The following is a 6613-nucleotide window of genomic DNA, read 5'->3' as shown; positions in this document are numbered from 1 at the left end:
ACACTAGTCTCAGGTCCTCGTGAGTCCCACCCCTAGTCTGTGAGCTCCAACCTAGTCTCAGGTGCCAAGTGTAAAGTTCTTCGTGTCTGTCAGAGGGTGCAGGTTGCCATGAGTCTTATCAGCACACAGGTGCATGATGGGAGTGACAGGTGAGTTTTGAACACGCCTCTCCGGAGGAACACGCCGCGTCTGATAACACCACGTTTATATAACTGACGGGGTCTATTTCCATCCCCTCCACGTAGCGTTCAGGTGCTCGGAGGCTTCCAGGATTATAAGCGACCGCCTCCCATGACTCACACTCACGGCTCAGCGCCCCACGCTGGAACTGTATCTGGAGAGACCGAGAGAGACGGAAGAGAAGAGGAGGAGAGAACGGTTGATGGAGAATAAATTACTGAAGAGAAGTGAGGGGGCCCCGGAGGAGTCAGCAAATACAGTGGTGAGCAAGGTATATATGAGCGAGCGTTTTCATAATCATCCAAACATGAGTCATTAAATGTGATGCAGTGGTCTGCATCAGAACTTCACGGCAGCCGGTGACGGCTGAACTGGAATCAAACAGGAAGCTGTTCTCCTCCTGCAGTCCCGGTTTCTGTTTCGCAGTGCGTGACGTCCTTTTGCTCTAAAGCAGCATAGATGCATTCGATTCCACGGCTGGCGCAGGGATCAGGTTGCCGTGGTCCAGCACGCGTTAGTGCGTTCAGACTTCTCCGGGAGATCCCGGAGGTATCCCAGACGGACAGGCCATGTGATCCCTCCAAGGCAGGTTCTGGGCGATGCTCCAGTTCTATCAGGAACAGAAGAGATTGGTTCGTTCGGTGATTCTTGAAACTCGCCATGACAGACGCAGTCAGCAGATGTTTGTTCCAAGTTCAATCAATACCGGTCAGGAAAAAACATGACGTAGTTCTTAAATCAAACCGAAACCGGACGCTAGCATCTGTCGAGAACAAAGAAGACGCGGACGGACGGACGGACTGTGATGACAAGGATACAGACAGACAGAAGGAAAATCTGCAGCGCTGATGCGAGAGAGAATATGAAAGCGTCATAAGCTGAAGTCTCTGGTCGGTTTCATCCAAACTGAGAGGTCAATAAAAACTTTGACATACAATGTTTCTCTTGCCCTCTTACCTCGGGTGGAAATGTTTTCAGCTCATCGTTCACCTTTGTTTGTTTAGATTTGGTCATCCAATGAGGAACAAAGGAAGCTGACACTCATCCAATCAGAGGACAGACAAGTGGTGACCATGAAACACACACACACACACACACACACACACACACACACACACACACACATACACACACACACACACACACACACACATTCTCTGAGTTTCAGCTCAGTAAATGAAGACGTTTGTGTCCCGGCTGTTTACCATCGCCACGGCGATTCCACCTGAGCTTCAAGTCAATTTTAAAGAGCCGCGCAGCACAAAGTGCTTCTGCCTGTCTGTGTGTGTCTACACCTAGTCTGTGAGTCCACACCTAGTCTGTGAGTCCACACCTAGTCTGTGTGAGTCCACACCTAGTCTGTGAGTCCACACCTAGTCTCAGGTCCAGTGTAAAGTTCTTCGTGTCTGTCAGAGGCCATTGAAGCTCATTATCAGCACAGGTGCATGATGGGAGTGCAGGTGACGTTTGAACGCCTCCGGAGAACACGCCGCCGTCTGATAACGACCACGTTTAATAACTGACGGAGTCTATTTCCATCCTCTCCAACGAGGCGTTCAGGTGCTCGAGAGGCTTCAGGATTTATAGCGACCTCCTCCCAGTCTCACTCACGGCTCAGCAGCCCACGCTGGAACTGTAGCTCGAGAGACGAGAGGACGGAGGAGACGGAGGGAGAGAACGAGTGATGGAGATAAATACTGAGAGAGAGAGAGGACGGAGGAGACGGAGGGAGAGAGTGAGTGATGGAGATAAATACTGAGAGAGTGAGGGGGCGGAGGAGTTAGCAAATAAGTGAGGTGGAGAGAGGTAAATATAGAGCGAGCGTTTCATAATCATCCAAACATGAGTTCATTAAATGTGATGAGTCGTCGGTCTGCATCAGAACTTCATGCAGCCGTGTGACGGCTGAACAGGGAGTCAAACAGGAAGCTGCTCTCCCTCCTGCAGTCCTGGTTTCCTGTCCGCCGTGCGTGACGTCACGTTTGCTTGAAAGCAGCACAGATGCTATCCATCTTCCACGGCTGGGCCGGGATCAGGTTGCCATGGCAGCAGGTTACGTGGCGTTCCAGACGTCTCCCGGGAGATCCCGAGGTAATCCCAGACCGGACAGGCCATGTGATCCCTCCAGCAGGTTCTGGGTCTGATGCTCAGTTCTATCAGAACAGAAGAGATTTGGTTCGTTCATGTGATTCTTGAAACTCGCCTGACAGACGCAGATCAGCAGACTGTTTGTTCAAACATGACGAGTTCTGTCCAAACCGAGCCGACGCTGCATCTGCTCGAGAACAGAAAGAAGACGGACGGACGGACGCTGTGATGAAAGTGATACAGACGGACAGGGAGGAAGTCTGCAGCGACTGATGCTGAGAGAGAGAAAACATGAAAGAGTCAATAATCTGAAGTCATCGTGTCGGTTTCATCAAACTGAGACTCAATAAAAAGTTTGAATAAATGTTTCTTTGCTCTCTCGGGTGGAAAATGTTTTTCAGATGAAGAAGCTGAGCGTGAGCAGACTGATGAACGCGTCCACCTCCAGGAACATCGCTGCCGTCCTGCTGATGCTTCATGACGGGAAGTCGCTTCATCGGTTTCAGCGTTTGGAGGAAAAATGATCCAGCAAACATCAGAACTCCGTCCAACACTGACAGTTTAGATTAAAAATGAGGTTTCAAATCCTTCACACATGACTTGGACCTTCAAAGATGTTACAGGACTTGTTTAGGACTCAAGACAAAAGACTTGAGACCCTGACAACCAATCAGCTTGAGACTTGACCTGAACTTTACTTGTCTTAGTTCAGACTTGATTTGGACCAGTCAAATGACTCGAGATGAACCTGAGACTAGATTTAAACTAGCTCCAAAAGACTTCAACTTGAATGACTCGATCACTTCAGGCCTAAGACTAAAAGCAAACTTGAGACTCGGTCTGGACTTCTGACTTCTTGTAAAACTGAAACTTGAGTCTTTACCTAGTCTTGACTTGAGACTTGAGTGACCTGATGATCGCGTCACGTTGTATATACATATATACACAGAGCAAAGTGACGGACTCTCATGAAGTCTCATATCCGCGAGCTGCAGTCGGGCGAGGCGCCTCATTTCCTGTCGCTCTCGGTGAACTTGGCTCTCCGACCCCCGACGGGCCAATGAGACGGCAGCAGGTGCTGAACACCCACAGGTGAGACCTGGTGAAGTTATTAAAGTCACGACGAGCATAAAGAGATAATAAGTGTTAGAAAGAGCCAGAGACAACATGTCTGTGAATGATGTTCATGTGTGTGTGTGTGCAGGGACGTCACGGAGACTACGTCCAGGTTTTAGACAGTCTGCGGGGACGTCACGGAGACTACGTCCAGGTTTTAGACTAGTAAAGACTTCGTTCTGTCTGACAGAGCCTGTGACTGTGTAAACGTCTGTGGGCTCATGGGAAATGTTGTTCACAACAACAGGACTACAAATGTAAATGAGATTCTTACTTCTGGAAACAGGAAGTCACAGTTTGACTCCATCACTGTCGAAGCAGGTGTCTTCATTCAGACAGATGCTTCAAAATGTGTGTGTGTGTGTGTGTGTGTGTGTGTGTGTGTGTGTGTCTTGAATCAACTTAAACAGCACAGACACACACTGTCTCTGACGCACACACACACACACACAGATGGTCTCCGGGGAAACGCCTGACTCGCTGCCGTGACAACCGTCTCCATCTGGTGTTAATCTCATCGGTTTGTCCCTCCTCTCCTCTTCTCTCCATCCTTCTTCATTCCTCCACCTGCCTCCTCCTCCCTCTGTCTTCAGATGAACTTATGTCAGCTGCTAAACTTCCCTTTTCTCTCCATCTCTCCATCTCTCCATCTCTCTGTCTCTCCATCTCTCCGTCTCTCCATCTCTCCGTCTCTCCATCTCTCCATCTCTCCGTCTCTCCGTCTCTCCATCTCTCCGTCTCTCCGTCTCTCCGTCTCTCCGTCTCTCCGTCCTTCTCAGCAGAACTCTGAGAAGCTGAACTCTTCAGCTCAGTTTGCAGTGAAGCTGAATGATCTCTCTACACTCGGTCTGCTTTGTGATGGTTCCCCAAAACACTCAGAAAATCTTCTTCTGTCCTGCTGAGGACGCTGCAGATGCAGGACTTGGACCTGGACATGGTCTTGGACCTGGTCTTGGACTGTGTCTGAGGTTCTGATGCTAACAGAAGCGGATCAGACTCAGGTCCACAGACTGTGATGTGATCTTCTCCGACACTAATGGAGGACAAACACTGACTGCTCTCGGTCTCCTGATCCTCTGAAGAACATTCTGAAGGTCTCATCTCTGACTCCGTCCTGTGTCGGGTCTGAAGGACGGTCTAAAGACGCCTGTGCATGTTTCACGTGCACTACAAGAGGTCTGCTGAGTGTTAGCTCCATGCTGTCTGGTCCTGGTCTTGGTCTCAGTTTAGTTGGTCTTGTCTGGTCTTGACTTTAAAGTTGAGGTGTGTCTTCTGTCCACATTAAGGAGCTGGTTCATTGGTGGACGCCTGCAGACTAACAGATGATTGGTCGTATTCTGATGATGGACACATCACACGGAGGTGAAGCTCCATGGAGACGCCGCGCAGCGCGTTCGATGTCCCCGACGTCTTCCTGCTTGTCTCACTTCCTCTTCCTGGAACTCGGACACAGACGTCTCTCGTCCTCGCTCTGCGTCTTCTTCTTCTTTCCACCTCTTGCATCACGTCTTCACCTCCCTCTCTGTTTGCTTCCTCCGACCAGCTGATCCAGCTGATCCAGCTGATCCAGCTGATCCAGGTGATCCAGCTGATCCAGCTGATCCAGCTGTCCATTTTAGTCTTCACGCGGCGTCCCCCCCATCATCAGCTCGTTTAAGCAGAACTCCATGGAACAAGAGGAGGAGCAGGAGGAGGAGAAGGAGGAGGAGGTGGAGGAAGAGGAGGAGGAGGAGGAGGAGGAGGAGGAAGTACTGAGAAAAAGTGAGATGAACGTTTCTGTGGCTCTCAAACTTTTTAAAAAACGAAGTCGTTTAAAGCTGAAAAACTGAAATATTCACAAAGTTTAAATCAGGATGAAGTCTGCAGCTGAAGAAGTGTTGAAGGTTTGTCCAAGGACTTTGGTTTGTTCCATTCATTTGAATCTAAAGTATTTATGAGTAAAACACACAGCATGACGTGCTGAGTGAACGGACAGTGAGATCTGAATGGTCAGAGTATGAGGGAGTCAGGCTTTGGTCAGAATACTTCATCATAAATAATAATAAAATATATAAAGCTGAACCTCGTCAACGTTCTAGTTATTACTCAGATTGTTATTTAAAGTGTGCGATAACGTCACAGATTACAGATTACTTTGCTGGGTTCCAACAAGCACTGAGTCTGGATGGTCAAAGTCCTGGATTCAAAGCTGAGTCCCTCAGGACACTTTGTGTCCGTCACTGTTTCACCCTCACAGTCAGACTTCACTCCCTTCATGGACACAGATCAAACCTCTCCTGCGTCTTTGGTCACTTTGCTCATAGAGTGGACATGTTTCTTAATGTTTCTTCCTGCTCGGCCTCGTCTCACCAACTTTGAATGAAAAGTTGAGTCTCGTTCAGAAAAGACGTACGACCCCCCCGAGGCTCGGCGAGTCATCCATCACCGTGAAGACACATCAGGAGGAGACAGGCGGATATAAGGAGCTCCATCACATGGAGGCTGAGCGCAGATCTATGCACAGATTATGTATGCCTGACAGGGAGAGTTCACGTCTGATGGAAGAGACCCACTCACTTTATGAAATCTAAAGAGATGAGCCAATCATCAGCCAGGTCACCAGCAGCAGCTGATATCACTGACCAGTCCAAAGCTTCCACACGAGTTCAGGAAATAACAGAGAGTACGAACGAGTACCACGAGTAAAGATACAGTAAATACATCCAACATCTCCACAGCAGCTGACACAGAGGAGTCTTTGAGTTTCAGGCAGACTGTGCTCACTCTGATGGATTTTAGTTTTCTGTGTTGCAGCACAGGTCGACTCGCTGAGCGTGGAAATGTGGAGCTTTAAGTAAAGTGCAGCAGAGGAACGTTCAGGAGCTGTTAGTCTGCTTTCAAATTCCAGACACGAGAGTCGAGCCTGGAGATGAAATCCCTCGTGTTTCCGTGCTCGAGTGCATCGATATGCTGAGACACACACACACACACACACACACACACACACACACACACACACACACACACACACACACACACTTGTGAAATCAAATGTGTTCCCTCCCGATCAATAGCTCCAAAGTGTCAGGTAGCTCTCGCCCACTCCACAACACTTCATGACGATCGATCCGCGGACAGACCCGTCGGTTATTCTGCCGTTCCTCTGCAGATCGAAGCGATATTATTTTCATGTTTGTCTGGAGGAGGAGGAGGAGGAGGAGGAGGAGGAGGAGGAGGAGGAGGAGGAGGG

The 6613-nt window shown here is 49.2% G+C and overlaps 1 protein-coding gene across 2 annotated transcripts in view; it reads right to left on the bottom strand.

The window, feature by feature from the left end:
- The window catches only part of LOC104934474 (semaphorin-6D), a 79160-nt gene that overhangs the window by 17803 nt on the left and 54744 nt on the right, over positions 1 to 6613 (bottom strand). The window lies entirely within an intron of this gene.

The sequence above is a fragment of the Larimichthys crocea genome, chromosome XIII (genome assembly GCF_000972845.2).
Source record: "Larimichthys crocea isolate SSNF chromosome XIII, L_crocea_2.0, whole genome shotgun sequence".
NCBI classification, from domain to species: Eukaryota; Metazoa; Chordata; class Actinopteri; family Sciaenidae; genus Larimichthys; species Larimichthys crocea.
Note: the sequence above shows the minus strand (reverse complement) of the source record. Positions and strands in the feature narration are given on the sequence as shown.